Raw genomic sequence first — 14,973 nt, 5'->3', positions numbered from 1 at the left:
CGGGAGGAAATAGCGCACATGCACCTATTTATGTGTACAGTGGTTAGAAATGCAGGGTCGGAATGGCCACATACCATGTGTGGTTTTAAAACATGCAAGAACATCAGCTGACAGGAACAGCCTGCCCAAACTTATGCGCCAACAAATACTATGCTTTTGTTCCTTTGCAGGGTGATTTGGCTCTATTATGAGCTTATTTTCAATTTTACAGCGCAGTAAATGACAGGGTTAAAAAAAGAGCCTTTCTAACTGAACATTATGGACTGCTTTTTGTTATCTCTGCTGTTTGCAATTATCACTTCCTATCCAAGTTAGACTTCACTCTGCATTTCTTCTCGTTTTCAGTCTTTTTATTATCAGCTGACTCGACTGAAGTTGTTGCATTTTAGGACTGAGACTATGTTGACCTGTGCAAGAGGTACAGCTTTACAGTGCTGGGTTGTGCAGCAATTAGAGGCCTGCTTAAACATTGTATCCACTCACGCGGATCAGCAATGTGTCATTTATTATGAAAGGTTAGAGTCCCTCTTGCCCTTTTTCGTGAGAATGAGCAGTCGTGCAGTTAAACTTTTAGATTTTTTTTAACACACTGACTTTGTCTTGTGCCATCTATGTACTTACTCTGGAGTAATCAGCACAGAATTAGAGAGAATAGAATTTAAATTGGTCGGTTTCCCTTTAGTCCCCTACCATTCTTTTCATCAATACGTTCCTCTTATCTTTGTCTGTTCATGTGTATTTTCGATTTATTTGAAAACACAGATAAGCACGTCAGAGGTAGAGAGAAGAAAAACACCTGTGTCAACAGGTCCAGAACCCAAAATACAAAATCATTAGTACTAAAAGCCCTCCCTAATCAATCAACAATCAGTGACGTTCTGAAAAGTGCAGGTTGTGGCCCAAAAAGATGGTTTTCCGATAATCCTAATATGAAAAACATTAATATAATTCTAATTCTCGAGTCAGGGCTCACTAGAAAATGCTATGAGGTCCTAATATTTGAAGAAAGTTGTGAAAACTGCTTCTCGCGTTTACATTTGACAGGTATATGGAAAAGTGTGTTTACAAACATTTTCAAAGGTAAACATTTTTTTTCAAGTTACAGTAATTCACGTGAAATATAAACCTAATCTGGCTTAAATAATCTTTGGAGGCACTCCAAATTTTCTCCTGCAAATATATATGGGTTCCCTCTTGACATTTTCCCACAAGGTGTGTTTTCAATGGTGAACGACCAAAATATAGAATCCAAAATATAGACAGGGCAGAATATCGACTCCAAAATATAGATAGAACAGAATATCGAATTACCAAAATATAGTTAGTCAGAATATCGAATTTGGAGTAGGAAATATCGATTTCGATAATATCGAATTTAAAATATCGATTTCCATAATACCGACAAAAAATTGTGTTATGTATGGTAGTATATGTGTTAAAATTATGTATTAATTTTGTAATGTATGTTTAATTTTTTTTAAGTAATGAATGTTATGTAATTTAATTTTTGTGTAATTTAATTCCCTAGCGGGTTGTGGGTTTATAGGGGAATAGGGTGGGAAGTAATTTAAATATAGTAAATTAATATACATTTTTATTTATATGTATTGGTAATTAATTGATTGATACTTAATTATTAATTGGTAATTCATTTTTATTAACTGGTAATTAATTTCTATTAATTGGTAATTTGTTTTTATTAATTGATTAACTGATAATTATGTTAATTGTAATATTTATTTGGAATGGGTTGTGGGTTTATAGGGGAATAGGGTGGGAAGTACTTTATTTGTAATAAAGTTAATATTTATTTTTATTTATATGTATTGATTATCAATTGCTTGATAATTAATTATTGATTGGTAATTAATTTGTATTAATTGGTAATTAATGTGTATTAATTGATTAATTGATAATTATGCTAATTGTATTATTTATTATTTGGAGCAGGTTGTGTGGTTTTATAGGGGAATAGGGTGGGAAGTAATTTAATTGTAATAAAGTACATATTTATTTTTATTTATATGTATTGATAGTCGATAATTAATTATTAATCGGTAATTAAATTTTTTAATTGATAATTCATTTTTATTAATTGGTAATTATTTTTGAGTTTTTTTATTGGTATTGACAATTTAATCTTCTTTTAATATTAAATCATTACTTTCCCTACTGTTTCACTCACTGGAATGGGAATAGTAATTTTTACCCTCGCGCTATCCAACGTTTTCCCTACTGTTGCACTCTCTGGAGTGGGAATAGTAATTTTTACCCCTAAGCTATCCAACATTTTCCCTACTGTTGCACTCACTGGAGTGGGAATAGTAATTTTCTACCCTCCCGCTATCCCACGCTTTCCCTACTGTTGCACTCTGTGGAGTGGCAATAGTAATTTTTACCTCTCTTACTATCCAACGCTTTCCCTACTGTTGCACTCACTGGAGCGGAATTAGTAATTTTTACCCCTACGCTATCCAACGCTTTCCCTACTGTTGCACTCACTGGAGTGGGAATAGTATTTTGTATCCTCCCACTATCCAACGCTTTCCCTACTGTTGCACTCTTTGGAGTGGGAATGGTAATTTTTACCTGTACGCTATCCAACGCTTTCCCTACTGTTGTACTCTTTGGAGTATGAATAGCAATTTTTACCCCTACGCTGCCCAACGCTTTCCCTACTGTTGCACTCTGTGGAGTGGGAATAGTCATTTTTACCTCTCCCACTATCCATCACTTTCCCTACTGTTGCACTCACTGGAGCGGAAATAGTAATTTTTACCCCTACGCTATCCAACGCTTTTCCTACTGTTGCACTGGAGTGGAAATAGTAATTTTTACACTCTCACTATCCAACAAAATCTCTACTTTTTTATATTACATTCATTATTTTTACGTTTTAAGCTTTTTTACATTATTTTAAGCATGTTTTGTTTCATTATTTTTAATATTTAATTACTTTTATATGATATTTAATACATTTAAAAAATGTGTTATTTTAGTTAACTATATTTTAGCATTCTATATTTTGGATTTGATATTTTAGTACTTACCTGTTTGTAGATAGGGATTCTATATTCTGTACGTTGATATTTTGGAGTCGATATTTTGGGCATTCTATATTATGTCCCTCGATATTTAGTCACTGAACCGTTTTCAATATGAGGCAACCACGTAGTTTGCCCTCACAGCTTATCCCATGGATGCAGCTGAGAATCCCGAATATCGACGGACAGAATATCGTTACAACAATATTAAGGGAGAAAATATCAAAAGCTATACCTGACCTGGGTAGGTCCTCCGCTTGAGCTGAGGAGCGTCGCCCCACAAAGAAAAGCCCCAGGCCAGAGTTGAAAAATAAAGTGGTAATAAAGTTTATTTATTATCATTTAATTTTTCGGCAAACAACCCGTCCCGAGCAGAGCGTCGTAAAGGGGTGGCGCCATGGCTGCTGAGTGGCATCAGGGAGCTGTGTGCTCGAGTTTAAAATGAGCATGTCTCTTTGACCGGCCGTCTTGTGATGACCAGCCAGATATGCACATTCTAAACCTGTCTAACATAGCTGACTGAATACAGCTTGGTTAGAGAAAGCAAAAGCCTCCAGTGTTGTTGTGAGCACTGATATAGTCTGCTCCCACCAAACCTAGCGCTGCTCTCATGATGAGAGCAGTGCCAGGATTGGCTTGGGAGTTTGGAGCCTGCCTGCTATGAGGAGAGAAGGTCATCAAGGAGGATGTCACACTCTCAGGTAAGTTGTTTTCTTTTTAATGTCCGCATTAACTGTACCTGACTCCACATTTATGTACCATGGAGATATACATGTCTTTAAGGTACGCAACTGTTGAGTTAAGAATAGCAAATCCTAATCATCCTCTGTGAACTCACCTTCAAAATGTTGTCTCTCGATATTGTTGTGATGATATTCTGTCCCGTCCATATTTGAGATTCGATACTCCCAGACACATTCCAACCCTAGGTAGTCATATACAATAATCCATCCAGGCTGCTCTCCTTACAATCCCAGTAGAACTCATAGGCCAGATATTACTTGACTCAATAATAAATCTGTGCCTGATAGTTGCGTTGTAGTGCACTCTTATTATTCTTGCAGTGGTACGAGTTGAATGACCGGCTCAATGCTTAATTTGAGCCACTGATTGCTGGTGGACCCAACCAGCAATCATTTTTGCTGATCAGCACTTATTTTTCCTCAACAGACTTTGATTTGGAGAATGAGAGAAAAAAAACAAAAGGGGGAAAGAAGGAGGAAGAGAAATATGGAAAAACCATGGCAAAGGGAGGAAGCATGGATGAAAAAGAACCTGCGTGGTTGAGATAAGGAGTCAGTGAGCGGCTGGTGGTAAATAAAAAATGCACAAACAGAAAAAAATAGAACAATCAATGGAGAAATTAATCAAGACTATGCAGCCTCGGTATCTGGCACTCCAACCTTCAATAGAGATGGCCGTGGATTTCGGAGGAAACCTTGAGCCCCGCACTTATCCTTTTGCAAATTAACTACTAGCAGCCTGGGCCAAAACAGACCAGCTATGCCAAGAATATTCTATGCCTGTTGCATTGTGTGCACATCTGCAGAACAACATTCCTAATCGTTAGCACAACTCTGTGCATTGCAGCACCGGCATGACTTCTGTTACTCAAATTATCTAAATCATGCTACAGAGGCCACTGTTTACCCCAGTGGGGCCAGGTTTATGGCCAGAAGGCCGTTCCACTAACCTGATTCACTTTAACAAAAAGTCACATAGAATTGAGAAGGTTGTCCAAAAGCGTCCATTTCAACATATTACATTTTTAGTGATGCATTTAAATTCAGGTTACAGAAAATCCACCATACCTTCCCGAATCATAGATGGCGTGAGTGCATGCACTTTAAGGCACGCACTTCGTATTCACGCGTAGATTAAGACACTCTGCACTCTGTAAACACTGCTCCATGGACACGGCCCCTCGCGAGACGCTTAGGTTGTGCGGGGTGTTCTCAAAAACATGTTCATTCTGGGCATCTGTGCTGTTATTTTGTAAGCATAGAGCATAAACTTTATCACCAAAACAAACATTCTGTGCACCCAGCCATTGCTGCACAGCCATGTGTTTTCTTGACTGAGGATGTAAAGCTCTAGAGGCTCCTGTGACCCACAGCCAACCTGCAATGTGTCAGTGGCAATAAATCTGAGCGACAGGAGTACTTTAGCAGACTCAACTGCCAGAAACGGGTCAAGGAGCCAAAATATAGGATGCACGGGGACTGCTGCGCTCAGTTTTGGTCCCATTGCAAAAAGATGTATTAAGAATAACATATTTCGAGCTTTGTTTTTACTGCACAGTGCTGGATACCACCACAAACCTACCCAGGAGTGGCCCAAACCATTGCCAGTGGTGCATGGTGCACGCTTAGCAGGGAGAGGAGGAAAGGAGCTGCAAATATATTTCACAATTATTTACAGATTCCGCATGTGACACTAACACAAGCTGTACTGCTTCACACAGCTCAAGGTCTTCAGTCCGGCTCAGGCTCCTCCCAGGGCCCTGACCATATATGTGGCCTCAAGGCTGAATGGCAACAAGACGGAGGTGGTCGGGAATAACGGTGCAATTTTGGGAATTAGATGCCTCCTTTATGTGCAAGCTGATCTCTACGAGCAGAATGGCGTTATCATAAGCTCATTTATTTTCATAAAGCACAAATATAAAGCTGCTTCTTGGCGCTATTGAAAAGAAGTATAGAAAAAAGTATCTATCTAGCACTAACACAAAAAAATAGAACAATCAATGGAGAACTTAAGGAACATTAACAAACATCTAATCAAGTGAACTGACAGGCTTATTTGGTGAGTTTCCTTCTCTAGAGCAAATGGAAGGGGATTCCATTATTTAATTGCAGCCATGGAGGAAGACCTGTCTCCCAAAGTGACTGTTCTGGTTTGTTTGCTTGGCAGAGCACAGCAATCTCCCTGGATTGAACCTGTTGAATTCAGATCCCATGAAATCTTCTCTTTAAAATAAATGGCTCTGTGCAGGGTTGGCTGTACTGTTGGTGGCACCTGATACAACAATCATTTCTGGTGCCCTCACACCTCATGACCGGCTCCTCGGATTCTTTCAGTACCACCAAGCAAAGGTGCCCCTCACCACTCATAAGTTGTTGCTAACCACAGCGCCCCCTCCTGAGGTCAGTGCCCCCTCCACAGGTCAGCACCCCATTTGGCCAGATCGGTCGCACTGTCCTACAGCTGGCCCTGGTTCTGTGGATAACTACTATACATTTAAAAAACGCTATACTGTTTACCGACAGCTAGAGAAAGGCACACAAAATGGGTGCTACATGATCACATCAGGGCAGCTCTGAAATCTGCAATGCTGCTGCATTCTGAAACAGTTGAAGCATGTAGACAGATTCTTATGGGGTCAAAAACTATATTGCATTGCCATGGTCAAGGATAGACTAGGCAAGGGTATTTCGTATTTTGCTATGGAATCACAGCTATATAAAAGGTGGCATGCACTTAAGAGTTTTGAGTTGTAAACACATGTTACAGCTAGGGTGCAAAGGACAAAGTCCTCTAGGTGCTCTCCTAGGCACTGGACTTCTTTTACTGGGGCTAGTAGACTACTCACCACTGTCATCCACATTGATGTGTTATACAAAGGGAACATTTTTCTTTTCATGAGAAGCTTATTTTACAGGAATTAAATTTGAGATAATTTACTTTCACCCAACAACATGTGAGGGAGGGGCAGTGAGACTGTTGTAAAGTGCTCTCACTAGACTGCCAAATGGCTAGATGTGATAACCCAAAGATCAGTTGAAAATCTACAGCATAAATATAAAATCTGGCACTGGCTGGAGATTAGAAAATGGCAAGAAGGTGCAAATAGTGATGAGAAATATTGGGAGTTGAGTGGACCTCTGAGGGTGTTTGGACAAAATATTGAATTAAAAATATTGCGATACATAAACTTTGTGTCAAGAATATTGTCATGTCAAAAGTGTCCTGATAAGGAATATCGAAAGTAAAAATATTGTTTTATATGTTGTTTTATTATCATTGCAAAAAAAATATTTTTTAACAAAATATTGTATGTTATATTATTTTTATGGGTTAAGCTATACGTGGTGGTTGGTAATATTTGATTATAGTTATATGTTAAATTTTGTTACAATGTTTTGTAGGTTTTAAAAATAATTTTATAAAGTATACATGAATAATTTGTTTTGTTTTTTTAAATGTTTTTAATTAATGCATATGTAATTATTTTAGGAGCAGGATGTTTGGTTTTTAGGGGGAAAGGGTGAGGAGATTATTTAAATATGTGAAATAATAATTTGCTTGTATATTATATTTTATTTAAAATATCAAAAGTGGAAATATTGTTTACATTTTTAAAATGGATGAATTACATTTTAAAATGATAAATAGTTTTTTATTTTGTTTTACAATTTTAGTATTTATTCACATTACCTGTATTATTTGTTATGCAAAAATGAATATTTGTTTGTATGTAGTGTTGGAGAATTCTTTTAAAAAGATTGTAATTTGTTTACATGTTTTATAGAATAGGTTTAATTGAACATTGTACAGTCTTTATCATATCCAAAGTTGGCAATTTTGTGATAATTTTTTACAAATGTTAAAAGTTATATTTCAAATTTATGTAAGTTTTTTAAATATTTATTAACAATAATTCATTTATGGTTTTAGTCGAGGAACACATTTGAATCTATTTTGAAACAATTATTTTGTCTAGCCGGTTAGTGTACATGATTCACGACGAAACAGTGGACCTATATCCACACACGCACTGCTCCACCTCAGACCACACTGGATAGCATTTGGGGTCCGATACAAGCTGAAGCAAATAGTTGCTATTCCGAAATGGCTAATTAAGATGCAAGATGACCACGGGTGGAAGAGGATCTTAAGCAACAAGCTCTGGGCGGGAGATTGTTTCTTTGAGCATTAATACCTTGGTGTCAGCAAAATGGCCGAGCTATAAGAGACCCTCTAATACTGCACACAGACAGGACTAAGGAGATAGGACCCAAATCTCCCATAATATAACATACTTGCAGCTAGATTCATCATTATCGAGTTTTGCGAGTCCTTAATAGCGATTCATAAGGAATCGCTATTAAGGACTTGCAAAACGGGATTCATGTAGGAATTGCAAAAAATATTGCGATTCCTACATCATCCTTATTTGCACCCTTGAAATCGCATCCTTATTTGCGATTAGCAAATTGCTAATCGCAAATAAGGAATAACTTCCCATTCATTCCTATGGGCCTAGAGGCTCCTGTGTGCCTACAGGCCCATAGGAATGAATGGGGAGTTATGCCTTATTTGCGATTAGCAATTTGCTAATCGCAAATAAGGATGCGATTTCAAGGGTGCCAGGGGTGTCCAAAGGACACCCTGTAGCACCCCTGAAATGCAAATTTACACAGGTGTGTGTAACATGCAATTGAGAAAAATGCACTAAAGTGCTTTTTTCTATTTTTTCGCTATTTACCACGAAGTCAGACTTCGTGGTAAATAGCGGCCAAAAATTGCGAATTCGCAATTTAAAATTGGTTAATGAATTGCATTTAAGGAATCTCAAATAGAGACTCCTTAAATGCAATTCCTCGCAAATATGCGATTTCGCAAATAGCGATTTTTGCATTTGGGATGATGAATCCCAAATGCAAAAATTGCGCTCGCAAAGGGCCAGATTCTGAGAATCTGGCCCTTTGCGAACCGAATTTTCTTTGATGAATCTAGCTGGTAGAAACAGGACTAGAAGAAATGAGTGGAGCTACTCGCTATAAGCAAAATGGCCGAACCTTAAGTTACCCTCTCCAACAGCAAACATAGAAAGAGGACTACGGAGATAGGTTCCTAATTTTCACATAACATCAATAGAAAGAGGTCTAGGAGAATGGGACACAAGAAAAGACTACTAACTTCATAATTACTCAGACACCCATCTAAGGAAGGTACTATTAGCTCTCCCCCACAACAATTACAGAAAGAGACCACTGCCCCTGACTCAGGAAAGGGTCAAGCTTGGGAATTGTGGAGGGGCGAGATTGCCTAAGTGCATAGAGCAGCATCAGATGCCCTTTACTTGAATGTATTCATACCCACTAGTCTGCTGAAGGGTACCATCGGAGTGGTGAGTCTTGGGTCACATGAGACATTCCATATTGGGGCCCGAACACGATCATTAGAGCACACAGGACCTGGTCCCTGGCTGTGGTTTAATCACTGAGGGAAGAATAGCTTGTGCCCCCCCTTGCCGGAAGGGGTTTTCTAGGACACTGCATGTACGACCAATCAGCCACCATGACCAAGACTGCTGTGCGGACGGATGGACAGAGGAGAGCTTGGAAGATGCTTGGCTGAAGAGGGGAAAGCAGCATCTAAAAAAGGCTATCTAACCCCAAAGCCCGAGTTGTTAAATGACCCATAGACGGCGCAAAATGACGGAGTGCGAATGGAGCCACCATTTTTGTTGTTTCTTGTGCTCTCCCTCGGTCCGTCGGACTTCAACCTGCTGACCCTCAGACATTGCTCCTTGGCTTATCTCTTTCTACCCCCCTAGGTCCCTGTCTCTCCTAAAACCTATCTCATCTCCCTACCCTCCCTCTCTCTACCCCCTTGGATGTCTTATTTCTGCGTTCACTCTGTTGAAAAGTAACATACAATCGTTTTTATCCTAATCGTGGTGATAATAGAACCCTGAGAGAATTTACTATTTTGCATAGTTACAACTCTTACCACCAGTATATGTAGTAGTTCTTTGTACTTGATATCACTATTTTGTGATTCTGAGCTTTTTGCGTTTACATTCATCTCCTGAGTGACTCTACAATGTATTTATTTCCTTTTCTGCTATCCGTATCTCTTCCCTGTGGGACTCTTCAACTCGCTGACTCCCTCCCTTTGTCCTCCCTAACCCTTTCCTTTCGTGAGTCCTGTCTTTTTCTGGATCGCTAATTTATCCGGGTATTTTATGTGTCATCTTTCTGTAATTAATTCAATTTTCTTTTGCCGTTTATTCCACCTCTGTTGACCTGCCAGTTCTGACTCCCCTCCTAGCCCCCTATCCCTTGTTGCCCTTTGACTAAGCACTCCTTCTCCCCTTGTTGGGTAAGATCTAATATTCTTACTTTCGATTCTCAGGGAACCCTCTGAGAGAGTCCACAGCATCACGGGACCCGTGCACAGCTGAGGCATGGTATGGCACCCCTTACCAAAGCGCTCCCTCTCCCTTTGTGGGGAAGGATCCAGTAGGTAAACCTTGGAGTCTTAGAGACCCCTCTAAGAGAGTCAACTGCGTAAAGCACCCTCCCCCCTCTTTCCATGCTCTCTCTCAACCTCTCCTACCCCTTTCCCTCTTTCATTCTTTCATTCTTTTTCTACTCCCCTGCTCCTATCCGCTCCCCCTTAATCTCTCCCCTTGCTTGCTACGCCCCCTAGCTCCCTGTCCCTTGTGCCCTTTAACTAAGCACTCCTTCTCCCCTTGTTGGGGAAAGATCCAACTACTTATTCTCTGGAGTCTCAGTGATCCCTCAGAGAGAGTCCACAGCGCCAAGGGAGCCACTCACAGTAGAGACATGGTATGACGCCCCATGCCAAAGCACTCCCTCCCCCCCTTTTGGGGATGGATCCAGTAGGTAGGCCTTGGAGTCTCAGAGACCCCTCTGAGAGAGTCCACTGTGTAAAGGGAGCCTCTTGCATCTGAGTTGAGGGAATGATACCACTTCCCCTGGGATCACAGCTTACTGGACTTTGGACGCAGCTTTTACTTGTCTACCGGTTTGTGCCCCCGTCATCCTCCCCCCTCTTCTTTTATGCTATGTCTTTCACCCTCCCCCTCCTCTTTCCCTCCTTAATTTGCTGTCTACTTCCCCTGCTCCTACCCCTTCCCCCTGATTCGCTCCCCATGATTGCTTTTTCACTTACGCATACGCCCTCATTGTTTGTCTCGACCGAGCATGTAACTATGTAGCTATGCTCTAATAACTGGGTAACCTTTGTAACAATGTAACCTTAAACTATGGTCCAATACTCATGTAAAGCACTCTGATATCTCCGGGTCTAGCTAGCGTTATAAAAATAATTTATAATGTCATTTTAAAATGTTTTAATGCTTGCTTTTTAGGTTTTACATGTAATTATTTTGTATTAAATTGAATGTATAAACGTATGTTTAAAAATTAGAAATTATATTAAGTTTGCAAATTATTTTGTATGTTTTTTAATATATTCTATTTTTTTACTTTTATTGGGAGAAAAAAAGAATTCAAATGATTATAAATTAGTTTGTTGTAAATATATTTTCAATATGTTATGATTATATGTTATAGATGTATTATAATAAATGCATGGTATTTTAAATATAAAATAAAAAAATATGTGTAATTTTGCACTATGTTTACTTATTGTTAAGGTGTAATTTTATGTAGTACTTTTAATATTATTTAATTATTTTGTACTAATAGTGAATATAACACATATGTTTTTAACGTTATCAATTCAAAATAATGATTTCTTTCGATAATTTGCACTGGCATTTATATTAGAAAAATGTATTAGGCAAGAGAGGGTTATAAGTTATTTCAATGTTGTACTGTTCAAAAAATGTATCCAAGTTGTCTTATTATGGAGTGGGGTCATAAATGTAACCTCTTTAGTGTTCAACGCTTTTCCGAAATTGGTCCAGAATCGAGTGGGAATATAAAATTTGTAACACATTTAGGCCCTCAGTCATTACGATGTCGGTCGGAAAGGCCTCAAACGGCTGTCGGATTCTCCTAAACCGTGTCAGAACTTATGTTTCCTGACCAACTCAGAAAACATTTCCGACCAACCGATTACGGTGGAAAGGTAACCGTTCGGTCAGTCCGAATCGGTTCCAACTGGCATTTGGAGACTTCAAGTCTGTCGAAGTCGAATTTTACAGCTCTACATATCTCGTTTCTGACTAACGTATTACGATGTCGGATTCAGACAGCCTTTCCGAATCGGTCTGTCTCACACGAAACAGCTATCGGAAACTGAATTTGGGGGCTCATAGCAGGTGCCCCTTCACCCTGAGGCCTCCAGTGGGGGCCTGTGGTGATACCCAAGGGACCACCCTTTTAAAACCATGCACAGTGTGGCATTCACCATGGGGTGCCTGCGACAGGGTGCAAGGTTTCCTGCAACCACCCCTTTTTTCAATGGGAGCCGATGTTCAGAACCATCATAATCGGTCGGTCGGACTCGCCGAACGCAAGTCGGTCTGAACCAATTCCGACAAGGAGTCGGTTGGATTGCTTTCTGACTGACATCGTAATGAGGCCGTTAGTGTTCAACACGTTCCACAAAATTATTTACATTGGAGTGGGAATAGTAAACTGAATCCCTTTAGTAGTGTTATAATTTGAGCCTGTGGCAGTGTCTGGCACTCATATCTGGGCACGAGCACTTAATTATCCCCATCAGACATTTCCTGAGTGTAAGAGAGGGAAACACATACAAACAGGAATAAAAGAAAACTGGAAAGAGTGTTTGGTAGTTAATTCAAGAGGCCAGGAATCGGTTCCAGGTTACGCAGACTTGGTGGCCGATTACGATCTCGATTGGAAACTCTTCCGACCAATTAAGATGCTTCCCAACATCGTTCGGTCGGATTCCCATTGACTTCAATTGGAGACTGTGTTCCGAATGAGAACACAGGCTCCCATTGAAAAAAGGGGTTGCAGGGGAAAACCATAAACCCTGTGACGGGCTCCTCATGGTGCCTGCCACACTGTGCATGGTTTAACGTGGGGTTCCCATGGGTACCCCTACGGGCTCCAACCAGAGACCTCACGGTGGCCGGTGGCCATGCTACGGGACCCCAAAGTCAGATTCGGATAGCTGTTTCATGTTGGGCAAACCAAATTGGAACGGCTGTCCAAATCGGTCATCGTAATCGCTTGTTTGGAAACCTTGTCCATAGAGCTGTACGAATCGCCGTTGAATGACTCAGTCTGTCCGAATGCAGTTCGGAACCGATTTGGACAGCCCGAATGATTTCCTTGCATCGTAATTGGTAATCCGGAAAGGTGCCTGATTCAGTCAGAAACATAGGCTCCGAATCGGATTCACCAAATCCGAATCCCGTATGGAGCCTTTCTGGACGGCAACGTAATCGACCCCGTGGTGGTCACTGCGCTGACATTTAAAAGCACCGATCGCAGACTTCTATGCAGCTCTTTGGGCACGGGCACTCATTAATACACAAATTAAGCAATGCCCTTAGGTATCCAACACCTTCCGCAAAACAATTTAGAATGCAGTGGGAATAGTACATGAAAACCCTTTAGTGTCCAAAACCTTACCCAAAATGGTTTAGATTGGCTTGGGAATAGTCAATGTAATCCCTTTGAAGTGTAACACGTTCCCCTAAATGGTTTAGGTAGAATTTGATATTGCATTTCTCACACACATTACTAATCTTGTAAAATAATAGAGGTACATAACACAGGGCCTAATTATGATGGCGGGGAGACCGCCACTGACAGGCTGTCGGTGGCAGTCTCCCCGCCATCGGATAGATGTTTCCCGCCCGCCATATTACAATGGTGGGCGGGGGAGATGGCGGTTGGAAAGTCCGACCGCCACGGATCCGACGGGCTCCTTGAGTCTGCCAGTGCTGCGGAAGCCCTCGGCATGTAATGCAGATTACGATGCTGGCTCCCCACCAGCTTTCCATGACACGAGGGTGGCTGCATTGTAAATGCATATGTGGGACCGCCACCTTAGAGGCGGGCTGTCCCCCATCCCCGGAACGATGGCGGACGGACAGAAGTCTGTCCGCCATCATAGTCGGGCCCACTGTTTGGAATTTTCATTTACATGTTTTTAAAATGTGTTTATGGTATATGTATACATTTTTAATTACATATATATTTGTACAAATAAGAAAACATTTTTATTGCTATATTTGAACAATATTTCAGTAGATTTTGAATATTACCTAAAACATGTAGATAATTTTGTGAAAGTATAGTACATGTCTATATTTAAATTATATATAGTGTGGTACATTTAGTTTTTTTAGATATATACACACTTGTTTCAGATACATTTTGGTAACAAATTTTAAATCCTTTATGAGTATATCTTAAATAATATGTTCTTGTTTATTTTATATAGTATAATTTATTTTATACTTTATGTTTCACATTTTCATATATCTTTTTTTGACAAATTGTACATTATTTAAACATTTTTAAAAATGTGAAACATTTGTAAACATTTTCTATTTATATCCCCTTTGTTTTGTACAGGGAAACAGTCTCATTTAGCAACCATTTTTTTACAGCTAGATTAACTTTTGCAGTGTATTGGTGTCGTTTTTCATTCATTTTCCAGGACATGAGTCATAGGAAGTTGCTGCTATACGTTGGATCAGGTAAGACTTTTTTTTTAAGGTTTTCTATATGGTTTTGGGGGTAAAGGGATCTAGGGAGTACTAGTAAATTGTAGTTATAGTGTTGCTTTGTTTTTTTTATAGAGTGTATTTTTTGCTTATATTATTTTGTATATTAGTGTTCTGCTTTGGCCTAATTATAGTTTGGTTGTAATGTATCATATTTTACATAAGAGTAAGTTATGTGTATTGTATAGATTAAATGTAATGTTTATGTTATGTTTGAAGATCATGTTTTTGTGGTTAGGTATTGTATGTTTTTTTACAAGTATACAGAGCTGAAGTTATCGATCGTATGGAAGGTTGGATATTGCATTTCTTTTTAAAGGAAATTATTTTAGTTTATAGTATACCAGTATTTTTAATTTTGATTTCTTTTGATTTTTCGATTTTTATAAGTGTATTGTTTGTTTACACTTTTTTGGAGGGTTTCATGGTTCCTTGGATTGCTTCATTGGATTTAAAATGGTCCTGTTATATTTTTGAATGTTTTGTGGGCTTATT

This window comes from Lissotriton helveticus, chromosome 1_2 (genome assembly GCF_964261635.1).
Source record: "Lissotriton helveticus chromosome 1_2, aLisHel1.1, whole genome shotgun sequence".
NCBI classification, from domain to species: Eukaryota; Metazoa; Chordata; class Amphibia; order Caudata; family Salamandridae; genus Lissotriton; species Lissotriton helveticus.
Note: the sequence above shows the minus strand (reverse complement) of the source record.